This window comes from Rattus norvegicus, chromosome 12 (genome assembly GCF_036323735.1).
Source record: "Rattus norvegicus strain BN/NHsdMcwi chromosome 12, GRCr8, whole genome shotgun sequence".
Lineage (NCBI taxonomy): Eukaryota > Metazoa > Chordata > Mammalia > Rodentia > Muridae > Rattus > Rattus norvegicus.
Window position 1 is genome coordinate 48,470,814 of NC_086030.1, and position 18,319 is coordinate 48,489,132.

The following is an 18,319-nucleotide window of genomic DNA, read 5'->3' on the forward strand; positions in this document are numbered from 1 at the left end:
AAATTGTCCTCTGACATCCACACCCCTATGTAACAAACAAACAGAACTAAGGGAGTAAACAAATTAGAGAACTTTATTGAATACACCCTCCCCAAGCTGGGCCAAAGGAGGAGGGTCCCTTTGGGGTTGGCTGATGTTTTTTTTTTAAGATTTATTTATTTTATGCATATGAGTACACTGTAGCCATCTTCAGACACACCAGAAGAGGGCATTGATAGGTTCCCATTACAGAGGGTTGTGAGCCACCACATGGTTGCTGGGGAATGAACTCAGGACCTCTGGAAGAGCAGGCACTGTTCTTAACCTCTGAGCCATCTCTCCAGCCCCCGAGTTCACACTCTTAACCTCACCCTGGGGACAGCAGAGATGGGTGGCTCACTGGTCAGCTAGAGTTTATCCTACCTCTCAAGAGAAAATTCCTTAATGATGACAGCTGAGATTGTCTTCTGGCCTCCACGTGTGCATATATCAGCAAAGGTGTGGGCACACACACACACACACACACACACACACACACACACACACACCTTCTTTACAAACAGCCACCAAGCTGCATCAGCCTCTGTGAGTTTCTTGACCCCTACTTGCAGGGCAGTGAGACCCCGAATTACAGTTTTGTCAGCTTTAACACCTATGTTCCAAGAGTCCATCAACCCCAGCCAGCCAGGAGGGCTGCCCATATGTGGGCCACAATGGACAGTGGATACACCCACCTCCCTCCAACCCCACTCAACCGGAACCCTTAACTCCTACTCTTGCCCTGCCCCAAGTGAGTCCTTCTGATCATTTCCACAGACCAAAAGAGATAACTGCTTAAAACACACAGCATTCTGTCTCCCAGAAGAATGAGGTTTTGTTTTTTGTTTTTGTTTTTTTTTTTCTTCCAGAAAATACTCTCTGGGGCCTCTTTGGGAAGAAGAAGCCTTGCCCTACCTTCTGAGGGTGTGACCCCCAATTCCAGGGCTGGAAGATAAGACTTCATTATGGGAGAGAGGAATGGAGACAGGAAGAATGGAGACAGGGGAAAGACAGGAAGTAACGTGGCTGGTGATGGGACCCTCAGGGACAGAGCAGGGAGTGGTAGGGAGATGTCCCCCGCATCTGGAGATGCAAATGTCTGCTGCTTCCCTGCTTCCCTCTGGACCTTCAGATGAAGCCAGCTGGTGGACTGAGCATATCCTGGGTTCGTCTCCCCTTTGGATCAGAAACAGTAGAGGCTGGGCTGGAGAGATGGCTCAGCGGTTTAGAGGACTGACTGCTCTTCCAGAGGTCTTGAGTTCAGTTCCCAGCAACCACAACCATGAGGTGGCTCACGACCATCTGTAATGGGGTCTGGTGTGTCTGAAGACCACATTATATTCATTAAATAAGTAAATCTTAAAAAAGAAGGAAAATAAACAGTAGAAGGGAGGATTCACAGACCTGGAAGCTACAGGACTTGAAGGCACCTGAAAAGGTTCCCGGGGGCCCTCATTTTCCTGAGAATACTGTTTAACTGGATGAGGGGAACATCCGCCAGGGGGCGCCAGCCACCCGCTCCTGGAGGGAGGAGCTAGCCTGGGGTTTTGAGCGTGGATGCTCTTGGCTTTTCTGGTAATACATTCGCCAAACGACTCGTTCTCAAAACGTGACGCCTGACCCTTCGGAAGAGTCCAGGTGTCCCTTGCTCATGGCTTCCCATCCCCCGATCCCTCTCGGTATGCCCCTGACGATGCAGAGACTGAGCCGGCCAAGGCACCGCTCCGCAAGCCCACACACGTCTGCAGTATGTCTAGAACCCCTTAAACAGCCTTCGAAGGAGACCCTCAAATGTTCCCCATTTCACAGAGGAGGAAACAGAGGCACAGAGAAGTGAACCCCAGCCCGACCTCCATCACACAGAGAATGTGGGAACCCAGGCCCTGCTGCTCTTACCATGACATCATTCCAAGTTCCAGATCACAGAGGGCTTCTAGGGGAATTCTGTGCCCCAAAGACTCACCCTGCTGACCTTCCCTGTCACGCAGAAGTCTCTCTTGTTGTTCCTTAATTGTCCTCGAAACACAGAAAGGGCAAGGTTACTTGGAAGGGTGACTGGAAGGTAAAACCCAGTCCCTCTCCGTCGAGAGCTGGAGCCTAGCACAGAAGGCTAGCATTTATTCTGCACTTACTGCATGCCTGACACTTGTATTATCGCACTCACGTCTTGGGATGGGGAGACTGCAAATAGGGGTGCGGAGACCCTCTGAGCTGCTGCCGGGGAAACTGGAACTTAAAAATCGGGAGTACACAGGTTGTGTCACCAAAAAGGCCGAAGAGGTAGGGAGGGGAGTCAGGCAAGAGGAGGGGGTCAGCTAGGAGGAGTGACCAGGCAGGAGGTAGGGTCTGGCAGGAGGAGGGGTCAGGCAGGAGGTGGGGACAGGCAGGAGGTGGGGATCAGGCAGGACAAGGGGGTCGGGCAGGAGGAGAAGGGTCAAGTTTATGCTCAGTCCTTGTCTTCACCCACTGAGTCAGGGGCAACCCCCTCCCAACCCCCGCATGGGTGTCGACAGCTGATCTGGGCAGGAGCTCAGGTTTTTCTCCCTGTGTGCCACTCACACAAGCCACAGGGTATTAGAGCGAGTACTAGCATGGACCCAGTAGTGTGTGTGAGAGAAATGAACAAGGCGAGGGAGGGGAGTATCCAAAAGAGAAAGAGGTAGCTGCTGAAGGGGCAGGGTGGGGGAGACTGAGGATTCCTGCAGCTGATCCCAATGGATGCAGATGAACAGAGAAAATGGAGACACACCCGCAGGATGCTGGAGTTAGAGAGGGTGAGAGGAAGAGCTAGCTAGGACCCCAGGGCTCCCATGTGGACCCTTGGGAAAAGCTGCAGAGGGCGGGGATGAGGAAGGGAGGAGTTCGTAGTTGGGTTTCAGTCTTGAGGAGTATAAAGGCCTTCCAGGTGCTTCCCTGAGGCAAATGCTGTTTGACACCATCAGCCTTCAGCTGGAAGGCACAGGGAAACCCCACTGGGGGTCAAGCCACACCAAGACTGAAACTGAAAAAAAAAAAAAAAAAACAGCACCCAGCTGGAGAAGTGCTGGGGTGCTCAGCATGGTTCATGGGCCCTCAGATGTGTCTGCTTCGGAAACCAGTTCCCATAAGGCTCTCCGGTCACTGTAGAGCTTGGGTATCCCACTCCAGACATATACCCAAGAGAATGCTAACACATGCTGATCTGAACCGGTCCACCGGCTGGTAGCAGCCTCAGTCTTAGCCAGTTCAGCAGGTGAAGGGGTAACTAGGTTGTGGTAGGCCCATAAGGTGGGATAGTACTCAGAATAAACAAAATGGATCCCAGCACTCCTGCTGACACAGTGACCTCTGAGCTCGCTCGGTGATGACAGAAGCCAGGCTGTATGCAGAAGTGGGTGTCAATGACACAATATCCAGCAAGGGGCTAGAGAGACGGCTCAGCGGTCGAGAGCATTGGCTGCTCTTGCAGAGGACCTGGATTCGGTTCCCAGATCATGGGAGCTCACAACCATCTATAACTCAGGCTCCAGGGGATCCAGCACCCTCTCTGGCCTCTGTGGGGACTCCACTCATCCACATATGCCTGTACAGAAACACATTCATCCACGTGTATAGTTAAAGAATTTAAAAACTATCTATAAAAGTTCAGAAGGGGGGTTGGGGATTTAGCTCAGTGGTAGAGTGCTTGCCTAGGAAGCGCAAGGCCCTGGGTTCGGTCCCCAGCTCCGAAAAAAAAGAACCAAAAAAAAAAAAAAAAGTTCAGAAGGGCTGGGGAGAGGGGTCTGTAAGTAAACGTCTTTGTCAAGCAGAGGATCCGAGTTTGAATTCCCAGAGTCAAACTTGTTCCTGGGATCTCAGTGCTCCATGGTGACCTGGGAGGCAGCGACGGAAGAATCTCCCAAGCTCAAGGGCTTAGCTCCCCGTCCCCCTTTTTAATACTTAAAAAAATATGTATTCTATTTATATGAGTACATTGTAGCTGTTTTCAGACATACCAGAAGAGGGCATCAGACCCTATTACACATGGTCGTGAGCCACCATGTGGTTGCTGGGAATTGAACTCAGGACCTCTGGAAGAGCAGTCAGTGCTCTTAACTGCTGAGCCATCTCTTCAGTCTAGGGATCAGTACCCTTATCAGAACTGCTTCCAGGCTCTGAATAAATCTAGTTACCACTTTGGCCTCCTGTGTGTCCCTACGCTTCTTCCTAGGGAGTGACATTTCACTCCATCCTCGCCCTGGTACTGGACATGGAAATGAGCCTGGTCCCTCCTCCTGAAGGATGGGTGCCTCTGTGTCTGTTCATGTCACCCAGAGGCCACTGTTTACCTGTTCTGATGTTCTGCATCCCCTGGGTTAGGAAGGATACAGACAGCCTGAGACCCAGCTAGGTGGTCCCTGGGCAGAGGGCAGAAGACATTGCCACTCCCACCCACCTATGCCCCACTGCAGACAGTCAGTCCCAGCAACAGGGATCCCTTGCTGCTAGCAAAGTGTGATCCCTTGCTGCTAGCTAAGCCAGTTATCATGCTCTCCCACTGATTCCTCACCCAGGAGGGTCCTCGAACCTCCATCACTGTAGGGAACTCAAGTGGCAGGACACAGAACATTGGTCACATTGCATCCAGACAAGAGCATGGAGAGAAGGTGAACTCACTCAGCTCAGTTCCCTTTTCCCAGACTTGTGCAGTTTGAAATCCCCTCCTAAGGAATGGTGCTACCCACAGTGGAGGGTTCTCTCTGATGGAGGAAATCTCCTGTAGACATGCCCATAGGGCAACCAACCTAATCTAGTTACTTTGTTTTTGAGACTCCCTTCCTAGACTGATAATCAGAACTATAAACAGTCACTTATCTAAAGCCACACAGCCTGAAAAATCAGAGATCTGTCTGTCTGTGTCTCTCTGTCTGTCTGTGTGTCTGTCTGTCTGTCTGTCTCTCTCAGCATAATGTTTTTGTTGTTGTTTTGTTTGACCAGGTGCAGTGGCACACACCTTTAACCCCAACAACAGGAGGCAGAGACATGTGAGTTCAAGGCCAGGTTGGCCCACAGGGACAAGAGCTACATAATAGAGAGATCTAGTCTCAAAAAGAAAAAACAATACATAAATTAAAATAAAAAAGTAAAAAGCACAAAACTATATAGTTTAATCTTTTCAGAGTTTAATTAGCTCAGGATTAAGCACTTTTTTAATATTGAAAGAATTTAAATCTTTTTTGTCATTTTCTGTTGTTGGTTGTCTTTTTTGTTTGTTTGTTTGCTTGTTTTTTTGGGACAGGATTCTTCTGTGTAGCCCTGGCTATCCTGGAACTCACTCTGTAGCCAAGGCTATCCTCAAACTCACAGAAATTCATCTGCCTCCACCTCCAGAGTACTGGGGTTAAAGGCATTCACCATCGTCACCTGGCTTAAACATTATTTTATGTGAATGTGAGTTTATATGTCCCACACACCAGAGGATGTCAGGTCCTCTGGAACTGGAGTAACAGGCAGTTATGAGCTCCTTGATATAGGTGCTGGGAGCCAAACTCAGTCTTCGGCAAAAGCAGTAAGCACCCTTAACTGCTGGGTTAACTCTCTAGCTCCTAAAGATCTGAGATCAATTATGACCACAGTCTAGCTCCCTGATTGATGGCTGAGGACCCCCCCCAAATTTCTAAATTGCCTGACTTTTCAACAACAGAAAATTGCTCTCGGGCTATAGAGATGGCTCAGTGGTTAAGAGCACTGACTGCTTTTCCAGAGGTCCTGAGCCACATGGTGGCTCATCTGTAATGGGATCCGATGCCTTTTTCTGGTGTGTCTGAAGATAGCTACAGTGTACTTATAGATAATAAATAAATCTTTAAAAAAAAGAAAGAAAAGAAAATTACTCTCTCAGAGAAACTTGAGTCCACAGAAAAGTGGGGAAAGGCCACTAGTGTACTCTTCCCTCCTGTAGTGCCCATCTGGCAAGAGAGTAAGTTGCCTAGGGTGGGAAGAGCAAAGAGGTCACCCAACCAAGTCCACCAGCTTTGGGTTAAACTCTAGAAATCTGGGAATAGGCTACCACCCTCTCAGCACCCCTATCCCATGTTCTCATCTGTGAATTGGGAGTGTATGTTTGCTCCCTCTAAGGGGCAGGAAGCAGATCTGAGGCTCTGATGTGTTGTATGGCAGGCATTGACTCCAATGAGTGATTATACCTAGCAGTAAGATACTGCAGCTTGAAGAGGGAAAACCAGGAGGTCTGGAGCCTCTGCCTGGAAAAAAGCAAGAGTTGCTGTAGCTTTACTGTGTTGAAAAGGACCCCCAAATCCATGTGTCAATAGTATTAGGAAATGGGGCTTTTGAGAGGTAATTCGAGTTCAGAGAGGTCATAACTGTAGGGTGCCATGACAACATTACTGACTGTGTAAGAAGAGGAAGATAGAGGTCTTGCTGTCCTGGAACTCACTATATAACCCAGGCTAAACTCAAGCTCACAGAGATCTACCTGCCTAGCCTCGAACTCATAGAGATCCATCTGCCTCTGCCTCCAGAGTCCTGGGATTAAATGCATAAACCACCACACCCAATCCTGTTGAGCTTTTTTTTTTTGAGCTGGGGACCGAACCCAGGGCCTTGCGCTTCCTAGGCAAGCGCTCTACCACTGAGCTAAATCCCCAACCCCTCCTGTTGAGCTTTTAAGGCCACCATTTTCTCATATCACATTCAGTTCCCAAGCACAAATAGGGCATGTTTGTGAGCAGGAGGAGAGACTTGTTTTTTGTTTTGTTTTGTTTTGTTTTTTCTGTTGCAGCTTCTGGTGACTGAGGGGACTGTGGGTGACCAGGAAACATTTGGGGAATGTTTTAACAGTTGAAAATGTAAGTGAGGCAGAATCTCAGTAGTATACTGAGCAACTGAAAATGATGTTTTGAAGAAAATAATATGGAACCTAGTCATAATGGTTCATGTCTGTCATTTTAGTACTCAGGAAACTGAGTCTGGAGGATTGCTTTAAGTTCAAGGGTAACCTGAGCTGTATAGCAAACATTATGCCAGCCTGAGCTACAGAGTAAAACCTGTATTACTAGCAGTAACAAGGGGATTGTATGAGGATTCCTGGGGTAAAGGCCATGAGTTATCTTACCATACAAGCCTGAAAAATGTGTTTGATCCCCCCAAAGCCCACAGGAAAAGTGGAAGGGAAGAATTGATTCTGCAAAGTTTTCTTCTGAACTTCACATGTGCGCCATAGCACGTGTCCACTTGTACACACACACACACACACACACACACACACACACACACAAGTACACAAGTTAAAAAGATGAATGGGGGAAATGTCCATGATATCTATGTTAAATAAATTCTGAGCTTGTTTTCTTAAGATTTCTCATGGTTAGAAAAAACACATTAGTGTGAAGACATTGGGGATCCAGCTTTGCATGGTACCAGAGCCCACACAGCTGGTGAGCCGTGACAGCTTCACCTCTCAGGCGACTGTGGCCACCCTGTAGGTATTTTTGGTTGTCACAGCTAGGATGATCCAACAGCTGTAGAGGGGCACAGCTCAACAGGGCACAGTGTCCCCTTACAGGCTGGTTCCCAGTGTCTGTGGTGCATAAGTAAGGATCTGGCTCTGAGACTCCCTTCCCAATGATTTCTGGAATCCCTTTGGCTTCTTGGTCCTCATGAGTTTGGTTGAGGAGTGGTCTCTTGGTAGTGGGAGGTTACAGCCACCTCTGCTGGTAGCTCTGGACTGCAGAGCCCCCACCATAGCCGAGATTAGTGGGAGATGAGAGCTATCATGGGGGTTTGACTGGGGCCCTCTCATTCCCCTAGGGTGGCTGATTCTGCACTCGTGGTTGTCTGGCCTTGGCTCTGGCCTCTGTGTGTCACAGAGGCACAACTTCAGGTGATATCCCCTGAGAGTTCAGCAGTCCCCATGGAGACCAAATACAACGGTTCATGAGTGTGACCCACTCAGCTCTTCTTTTTTAAAAAACTTTAGTTTATTTTTTATATATACTTTAAGTTTATTTACTTACTTTATATCCCAATATCAGTGCCGTCTCTTCCCGTAGTGCCCCCTCATATAACTTCTCCCCCTGTTCCACCTTCCCCTTCTCTTTTGTTTGTCTGTTTGTTTGTTTTATATAAGTACATACTGTAGCTGTCTTCAGACACCAGAAGAGGGCATCAGATTCCATTACAGATAGTTGTGAGCCACCATGTGGTTGCTGGGAATTGAACTCAGGACCTCTGGAAGAGCAGTCAGTGCTCTTAACAGCTGAGCCCCCTCTCCAGTCCCCCTTTCTCTTTTGAGTGGGTGTTACCTCCCCCACTAACACACGAAGGACCCCACCCCCCAACCCACCCCTGCACATCAAGTCACTGTGGAACTAGACACATCCTCTCCTTCTGAAGCCAGGCAAGGCAGTTATTTAGGGGAGAGGGAGCCATAGGCAGGCCACAAGCTCAGAGGGACCCTCATGAAGGTGAACCTGCTCATCGGCTACCTATGGGCAGGGGGTCTGCTCAACTTTTCAATGGAAGCTTCTGAGGCCCCAACCCTGCCCCCTGTTCATTTTCAGACACACATCTGGTCCAGGTGGTTAAAGGAAGGCCCCGTGCTCCTCCCTCTGAGTCCCCATTCCTCAAGCCTCCTGCTCCTTGATGCACAGCATTCTGCCTCAGGACCTTTGCACATGCCGTTTCTGATGCCTGCTACATATGGGCCTCTGCACGGCTGACACCTTTGAACTTTTTTTTTTTCCGGAGCTGGGGACCGAACCCAGGGCCTTGCGCTCGCTAGGCAAGCGCTCTACCACTGAGCTAAATCCCCAACCCCTATCTTTGAACTTTTTAAGTCTCAGCCTGAACTCTACCTGCTCAGATAAGGCCATTCTAGCCACCAGGGTTGACCCCAGCAGCCTCTGTCCCTCTTGCAGGCGCTGTGGATTTGTTCTATGGGACGGCTTAGTTCATACTCCTTATCTATCTCTCTATCTCTCTATCTGTCTGTCTGTCTATCTATCTATCTATCTATCTATCTATCTATCTATCTATCTATCTATCTATCACAGTAGGAATACAGAAACAGAAAACACCTATGGATCCATAGGAAGGGAAGCTTTGAGAAAAACGGCTGAGTGGAAACGGGACCCTTGAAAGTCTCCAAGTCAGAGTAACTGCCTTAAATCCTGACTCCGATGCTTACTTGAAGTGTGGGTAACACCATCTCTAGGTCTCACTTGCTCTCCTTTGAGGTAGAGAGGGGGATCACTTGGCACTGATCTGTGCCCATCCCCCAGCTGTGAAGCAGGCCAGACCGTCGAGGGGGCACCATGGGGGCCTCACATCTCTCTCGGGCCGTCTGCCTCTGTGGTTTTAGGGAGCCAGACCCCGCCCTGCTGAGCGCTCTGTCTTTTGGCCTAAAATTAGCTCACAAATTCTTTGGCTGCCCGGCCTTAGCTTCTAAGTGACAATTCAAACCAGATGTTTGCAGCTGCTGGGCCCCGTACCCCCAACCCCGGCTGACCCACACTGCTAGCCCAGGCTCAGGCTCAATAGGTTAGACCCAAGCTTGAGGATCTGTCTGTTGCTTTACCTGCCCGGGTCCTGGGTCTGGGTGGGAAATGGGAGGGCTGTGGGCACAGCTGTCCAAGAATAGGACATTTCTCTAAAGATACAGGGGTGAGGGGCTCGATGAGCATTTAAGGAGAGTGTGGGGTGCCTGAGGCTTCCCCTGCCTTGCGGGGGCCCTGCTGGGTGCTACAACCCTGCTTCTGGGACCTTCACCTTAGTTCCCTGAGAAGCCTCTATCACTGTGACAGTTCCTCATCCAAATGGCAAGAGCTCACAGCTTTCCCACAGGGACCTTGTTGGACAGCAGAGGGGACAGCCCTGGTTGGTCGGCCGCTCAATGCGAGGTGTCCCTGCCAAGCCACAGACCTTCAGGGCAGGTAGTGTGCTCTTGGTGACACCAGCTGCTTCCTTGATCCCACCCTGAGAGCCTGGCTCCACTTGGTAGGTGGTCTGGATGTCCTGGAAGGCTCCCCCTGTACAGCTGCCCCTGGGTAACACTTGACCCAGAGGTGGAAGGCAGGGGGCTCAGCTGAGTCAGAACTATGTGGTCAGGAACCCAGGCAAGGACCAGAGGCCTGTATAGCCATCAGGGGTTGGTGTAGAGCCATTACTCTGCCCGGAGATGGGACTCTGAATATCCCTTTCTCTAGGTCTTTGAGAGGAAGGAATTGTGGTTATACAGAGGCTTGATGGAAGAAAGAAGTGACCATATTTTACATACACACATGGTTGATGTGGAGGAGACCAAGTCCCTTTAAATGTCCCGAGAGCTCCATGACACCAGGTGACCACAGTTACCAGGATCTCTGTATCACTCTCCTTCCTGGACCATTTCTCAGGACATCTCCTGGACTCTCTGGTCACCTCTGGCTGTCTTTGCTTTACCCCTACACTGTCGCCAGCCCAGTACCACTGAGACACCATCAGGGCATCTTTCAAATGAGGTCCACAACCTCTGACTAGAATGTAGGTTCTACACGGACAAACTTGTCTGTGTGGCACTTGGAAAATAACCAGAACATATCATGAGGTGGGCAGGGAAGGATAGGGAAGGAAAGGGAAGGGAAGGGTAGTGTGGACAGATGAGATGGGTATAGCGAGGAGAAATAGAGGAGAGAGACATCCTGTGACCGGGAGCTTCACATCCCTCCCCTCACTATTAGACCTACAGGGTCTGCATTTCCCATGGTGCTGACCGGGGTGTCGGGGTGTGTGTGTGGAACAGGGAGGTTGGTGACTAGTCTGAAAAAACCCAACAGGAGTCTGGTAAACGGGAAGTGTGGCCACCAGCTGCACTTTGGCCACCCCCGTGGCCCCCAGTGAGTCTCATAAAGTGTTTCCTTCCACGGCAAGAATGTAAATGTTTACAAGCCAGCCACAGCTGGCTGGCCACTCGGCCACAGGAAGTTCTGAGACCCCAGTCCTTGGGCTGTATGTGTAATCCCCAGGCGGAGGGATGTGGGTTCTTAAGAGCTTTGAACTGAGTCATAATCTGGCTAGGCCACGCAGATCTCCAGTACACGATTGTACCTTTCCCCGATGCGTGAGACCCAGACCTAAAGGCCCCATTATCAGAATCACCCTGTTCCTTGAGCCCCTTGCCAGCCAGAAATCCCCCAAAGGTTATTCTACCAACTCTAAACCAACAACTGAGTCTGCCCTTTATCCTAGAACCACACGGACTGTGTTCTCTTGCTGTGTGTGTGTGGAGAGTTCAGTCTGTCCTTGTTGTTGTCCAGCTATGGGCTACCACATGCATGAGGGGCAAACTTTTTGTCATTAGCTCGTGTGTGTGTGTGTGTGTGTGTGTGTGTGTGTGTGTGTATACATTTATTTATGTTTGTTTGTTTGTTTGTTTGTTTGTTTATGAGAGATGCTGTCACATAGCCCAGGCTGGTCTTGAATTTTCACTGTTTTTTTTTTTTCTTTTTCCAGCTGGGGACTGAACCCAGGGCCTTGCGCTTGCTAGGCAAGTGCTCTACCACTGAGCTAAATCCCCAACCCCTGGTCTTGAACTCACTATGTACTCCAGGATGTCTTCGAACTCCTGATCCTTTTGCTTCCATATTATATGTGATTATAGACATGTGCCACCACACCCGCTTTCTGCATCACTGTGGATGAACCCTGACCCTTGTGGGTAAGTGCTCAGATCCTTGAGCTCTAGTGTTCTATTTAGCTCTGTGAACTGGACACGGTCTATCCCCTGAGAAGAATCAGGGATTGTCTTGTTGATTGATATAGAGGAGCCCAGCCCACTGTGGGCAGCACCATTCCCTAGGCTGTGTGAGAAATCCAGTTAAGCACCGGCCTGAAAACAAGCCAGCAAGCCATGTTCCTGCTTGAGTTCCTACCCTGGCTTCCTTCCCCTCAAGATGGCCACAAAAAAAACAATCAATGTATCTCCAGCTTGTCATAGCTGGTCTTGATGTCACCTTGATTAGACTGACAAATGTCTAAGGAGGCAGGTGAAACTCCACCTCTTATTGGCTCTGAGGTCATCTCCAGAGGCCATTAGATCCCAAGGGATGAGCTCGTGGGTGAGCTGGGAGTAGATGACAGGTCGAGCTTTTGGGATGGTGAGACACTTGGTGTCTTCAAGGCTCTATCTTGTCCCATTCTGTGTTCCTGTTCACTTCCTGTCTGGGAGGTAAACAGTTTGTCATTGCCACAAACTCCATCTACCCCGACAATCTGCACTGAAGCTTTGGAGATCATGAGGCAGAACAAAAACTCTCCCCTCTTAAGTTGTTCTGTCAGGTGGTCACGTCGAGATGAAAATTTACTAATAGGAACCACACGTGTGCAGAATTTCCTGCCGAGGGCCGGGATGCTTCCAGTTCAGGGTCTGCTGTGTAGAAATCTGCCCCCGACACTTGTCTTTGTGTGGGTGTGTCTTCATTCCCTCGGGCACATACGTAGGCGGGGGGTACAGATCGCTGCCTCATGGGCCAAGTTTGCAATCCGCTTTAGGAACTAAGACCCTTGTCCACCGCACCTAGCTGTTTCTCTCTCTCACCAGCACGCGATGGAAAAATAGCAGATCGCAGGATGCCCAGAGGTCAAAAGCCACCGTGGTTCAAAGGGAGAGACTGAGACAGAGCCTGGCTGTAATGTGCTCTGGTTTCCAAGCTGGAGGAACATGTAGGTGGTCGATAAACAGATGAGCAACGAATGAATGTAGGTTGCTTTCTGATGAGAAAACTGAGATCCAGGGTGGTTGCATAGCAACCCCAGAGCTCTGGTCCGGTCAGACATAGCCGCCATCATGCTACTTGAGAGCCCCAGACAGAATGCTACTCCAGGGTAACCCTCCACAGGCCAGGCTTGGGCTGTGGTGGTGCTGCAGCCTAGGACTCCCTAGCCACATGAAAGGCTCAGCTATTTTTGCTTGGAAGGCAGGCCCCAGTGCTCAGGGTTATGTAATGAGATATGGACCTGGACCCATAAGGGGCTGGGAACTGTGCTGGGCTGGTACTGCAGGAGCCGGAGGGACGATCTCAACAGAGACCCAAGCCAGGGGTGTTCCCTGGCCCTCCTAAGCACCCCTGGTCAGGGCTGCTGAACAGGGTCGTGTGGCTGCTAATTGCAAGGGTTCAGGGCAGGGTCTCCAAAGCGTTTTCAGGTTGAGCAGAAACCCTGGCACTTTCTGGGCCCCTGAAATTACGGGTTACAAAGTGAACAGCCCAGCGTGTGCTCTACACCACAAGCCTGCCCACGCCCCATAGATGCCACTACAGGGCCCCACACGTGTCCCAGAAACCGCGGGATGTGTATGAAGTACTGAAGAGGGATGGGATTTCCTTCGTATTGTTGGCTGACCGGTGCTTGAAGACGCAGGATCAGACGGCAGAGGCCTCATTCAAACAGCCAGTGTCGTATTCTTGGAGCCCCATTTTGTTCCAGGCAATGTCCTAGATCAGTGGTTCTCAACCTAGGTGTGGCAAACCCAAAAGGTTTTTACAGATAATTACACTGTGAGTTATAACAGTAGAAAAGTTACCCTTGTTAAGTAGCAATGAAATAATTTTATGGGTGGGAGGGTGGGGTCACCACAACATAAGGAACCTTATTAAAGGGTCGCAGAATTAGGAAGACTGAGAACCACTAACATAGATGTAGAGTGAGGATTGGGCACCAAACAGGCAAAGTTCTTTGTCCCATGCTTTGTCCCGGCTCACCCATGCTGGCCTGAGGATAATCCAGAGCTGCCCCAGTGGCACTATGTGTGCTCCCAACCACCTCAGGACCTTCGCACATCCTGCCCAGCTGCTGGGAGCTGTCCTGCCTTCCTAAATACTTTCTCTCCATCTTTGAGGGCAACACCGTAGTCGCTTCCTACGGTGGAAGCCTGGGACTGGACTAGAACTACCATGGCACACAGAGCCCAGAGCAACCCCTCCCAGCTCTTGGCCCAGTGTGCAGTCAGAGGTTCCCAGGTCTCCTTTTGGGTTCACTTGCTTACTGTGGCTCTACCTCTTGTGAGTTTGGGCCCATCTGCTCATCACCGGCTCCGAGGACCTGACTGTGAACTGGGTACCATAGTCTCCGAATGTATTGGCAGAACAAGTGAAATTTGGAATGTCTCTAGGTGGGAGCCTGAGGGCTGGCAGTGAATGACCACTGGCATCTGACCGAAAGCCATGTTTAGCAGGGAAGCGCTGTGCTGTGCTGTGCTGTGCTGTGCTGTGCTGTGCTGTGCTGTGCTGTGCTGTGCTGTGCTGTGCTGTGCTGTGCTGTGGCCATGTTCCTTGTCTCTGCTGTTGAGTGGCACCTGCTGAGCATCCACGTGTAGGATGATGTCATACAGGTGAGGCAGGTACAAGATAGAACGAGGCCTGTCATTGGACGAGAAGGAAGGATAGGCGGGAGAAAAGTTTGAGGGTAGAGGAGACTGGAAGAGAAGCCGCAGACAGAACACGGAGGCTGACGTTAAGATTCCGCTCTGTATTTACAGGTTGTTATGAATGTTCTTAAGGGCTGGCTGTGTACAGGGCTTTGTGTGTCTAGGTGGGCAACTATATCTTATTGTTGTTGTGTTGTGTGTTTCTGTGGCAATTTGAGTTTGGGAGAGTGTGTGGTGACAGAGTTGGGATGTGTTTCTGGCAAGATATCTACCAGATATCTAGTGGGGATAAAAGACAGCCCTTAGGGCTGGAGAGATGGCTCAGTGGTTAGAGCACTGACTGCTCTCCCAGAGGTCCTGAGTGTGTGTGTGTGTGTGTGTGTGTGTGTGTGTGTGTGTGTGCGTGTGTGTGTTCCCACAGTCCCTTTCCTGAGGCATGTGGAGGCAGGAGAGGGGCTGTGCTGTGCGAACCGCCCAGTCAGAGGTGGGGTCACTGACCTGGTGGTGGCACTTTCAGAGGTTTGGAAACAGAACCTGGTGCATCAGAAGGGGCTCTGCGGCCAGCCTTCCATTACTCCAGGGCCTGTCACTTGACTGTGAGCCTCAGTTTCTCATTCTGGTACAGAGCACCATTTCCCCACATCTCCATAAACACCAACAGAGATGTGCTCAGGCACCATAAGCACCTGGCTCTGCAGGGCAAATATTGCCCGGGTCGCAGGGCATGGCTGCTCAGCCTCTTTGGGTTCTGCATCCCCAGGCTCAGCAGAAATGCACTGAGCATTTAGGTGAGCATTTGCACTGAGCATTTAGGTGAGCATTTGCACTGAGAATTTAGGTGAGCATTTGCACTGAGCATTTAGGTGAGCATTTGCACTGAGAATTTAGGTGAGCATTTGCACTGAGCATTTGCACTGAGCATTTAGGTGAGATTTGCACTGAGCATTTGCACTGAGCATTTAGGTGAGCATTTGCACTGAGCATTTAGGTGAGCATTTGCACTGAACATTTAGGTGAGCATTTGGGTGAGCATTTGCACTGAGCATTTAGGTGAGCATTTGCACTGAACATTTAGGTGAGCATTTGGGTGAGCATTTGCACTGAGAGTGTTCAGACTTTTCCTCTACACTGTGCCTTCTGCAGCCGAGTGGAGTGACTGCCTGTACTCACCCGTCACACAGCAGAAGTCAGTCACCTGGAGGCAGCTCAGTGTCCCACCAGCTTTGGGCCCCATGCAGGAGGCTGAAACCCCAGCACTCAGGAGGTAGAGGTGGGAAGATCAGAAGCTCAAGAGCGGACTTGGTTGCGCGTCAGATTTGACCGGCAGAAGACTCTTGTCTGGAAAGAGAAGAAAAGAGAAAGACAGGGAAATGAAGAGGAAGAAAAAGTCATCAAGCCACACCGAGACAAGGTAAAGGGTTGGGGGTGGGGCGGGGTCAGGCAAGGGTCTGCAGAGACTCTTTGTAGAGTTGCACGAGGGACTTGAGCATGTGTGAGCACTGGCCTCTGAGTCTGAAACCAGCCCTAACCGGCACCAAGGTAGGACCTTATCTTCCTTGGGGTGGAAGACAGGAGTGTGTTTACCCTTGATCTGGGGCCCAGATTGTCTGTACCCCAACCCTTGGTCTACCCTGCAATTGTGCCATGAAGGCTTCCGTGGCGATGGGTCCGTAGTGTGTCGAGAAAGCTTAGCTGAGGACATGATTGTCCTCTGTCACCTCGGCGAGCCTTGACCCAGAGGACACTGAGCTGACTGCTCGAGCATTCTGCACGGCTGCTGGACAAGGAGGGAGGGTGAGGCCTGTAGCTAAGGCATGTAGGAAACTCCCAGAAGCCTCTTGGGGCTGAGAGTTGGGCCCTCCCTTGAAGACCAGAGTTCTGACCCAAGTCCTCAGTCCGTTGAGAACAGGGCTTGCTCCCTGGGAGGAGGAGGCCCTGGAGAGGGCTGGCTGCCCCTGAAACTGATGACCAGTCTAAGACCAGGTAGGCAGGGCCAAGGCCATCCTCACCCCATTGTTTGGAAGTAAAGGGAGGGGGTTCAGACCTGCATGCTTATGTATGTCTCTCTCAATGGGGTGTGGGAATCAATTCAAGGGAGAACAGGGAACCCTCCATCTTGATTTCCAAAGGGCTGACCTCTTTTGAACAAGTAGGGGCTGCTGGAACTATGGCAAGGCACAACCGTACTGGGAAGACCCAGTTCTTAACTGTGCCGAGATGAATGAACCCCTGGAGGCTAGCCCTGCACCTCCCTTGACGTCCCTCATGCCTCCTGGTCACACCAGCACCTTCCTGGCCACTGCCACTGGGCCACTTCCCGAAGTGCCTTCCCAGGTCCCCTCTGTGGGATTCCAGGGTGTATTAGCCTCCCTGCCTGGCTCCCCTGTGGCCCTCTCCTGACATGAAACCCCCTCTGGTTTGCAGGAGGGTGACACACAGCTCCATGATGAATCTTGGTGCACATAGCTCTGGAAGCCTGTGAGCTCCAAGAGGCAGGGTTGTGTCTGTGTCCTGTCTGGCTGGGTCCTGCTCAGCCCTGACCTTCAGTGTGGGGATGCATCAGCCATTTACTGAAGCAAACAAGTACATGAGTATGTGAGTGAGTGGATGAATGAATGAATGAATGAATGAGTAGATGAATGAATGAGTGAATGAATAAGTGAGTGAATGAATGAATGAGTGGATGACTGAATGAATGAGTGAGTGCATGAGTAAGTGAATGAATGAGTGGATGAGTGACTGAGTGAATGAATGAGTGGATGAGTGAGTGAGTGAATGAGTGAGTGAGTGAATGAATGAGTGAGTGAGTGAATGAATGAGTGGATGAGTGAGTGAGTGAATGAGTGAGTGAGTGAATGAATGAGTGAGTGAATGAATGAGTGAGTGAGTGAATGAATGAGTGGATGAATGAATGAATGAATGAGTAGATGAATGAATGAGTGAATGAATAAGTGAGTGAATGAATGAATGAGTGGATGAGTGACTGAGTGAATGAATGAATGGATGAGTGAGTGAGTGGATGAGTGAGTGAGGGAATGAATGAATGAGTGAATGAATGGATGAGTGAGTGAATGAGTGAATGAATGAATGGACGAGTGAGTGGATGAATGAGTGAATGAATAAGTGAGTGAGTAAATGAATGAATGAGTGGATGAGTGAGTGAGTGGATGAGTGAATGAATGAATGGATGAGTGAGTGGATGAACGAGTGAATGAATAAGTGAGTGAGTGAATGAATGAATGAGTGAGTGAATGAATGAATGAGTGCAAGGTCCCATGGATCACTGGTCCTTGGTGTTTCAGGGTCATTTAATTACCATACTCAGGACCCAGTTGCTGTATTTGGACTCCCCCTCTCTACTTCTGTGGAATGGGCTCATAGTTTCTGCTCAAGCTGCCCAGTTGCTGGGGCTTTGTGATGCCTCTGATTTCAGGATGCCAGTACCTCAGGGAGCTCCCCCCATGCCCTAAGAATGGGGAAACTGAGGACCGGGGAGGAAGGGCTGGGGCGATGCCTGAACTCAGCACCCTCAGGCTCCCCTGAGACACCCCCATTCCCACTCTGCCCCCTAAGCCTGGAAATCCTGAGTCACAGCCGGAATGGGCCACGCCACGGAGATTTTCCCTTCCCACTTCCAGGGGCCCCAGAGCCTCCTGACCTCATCCTTCAAGGACTGTGGGGGATGGGCCAGACCTCAGCTCAAAGTTCTGGAGAAGCGCTCCTGGAAGCCCCTCTGTCTGTCAGTCTGTCTGAGCCTGCCAGAGGGACTTGAGGTCAAGAAGAGGCAAGCTTGGAGTGTGAGGAGGGTGGGACTGCGTGTGGCCCAGCATAGTCCCGCCCCGCACTGTCCCCACCCCAAGCCCTCTTAATGAAATCAAGCTGGCCCTCCAGCCCAGCGGGGAGAAGGAAGGGGGAGGGCCT

At 50.4% G+C, this 18,319-nt stretch overlaps 1 long non-coding RNA gene across 1 annotated transcript; it reads right to left on the minus strand.

Annotated features, from left to right (window-relative positions):
* Positions 1-11,688: 11,688 nt before the first annotated feature.
* LOC108352466 (uncharacterized) lies at positions 11,689-18,229 on the minus strand. The gene is made up of 3 exons (XR_001840714.3): positions 18,057-18,229; positions 15,569-15,736; positions 11,689-13,486 (listed from the first exon to the last, which is right to left on the minus strand). It is a non-coding gene; the product is annotated as an uncharacterized LOC108352466 (long non-coding RNA).
* Positions 18,230-18,319: the final 90 nt, after the last annotated feature.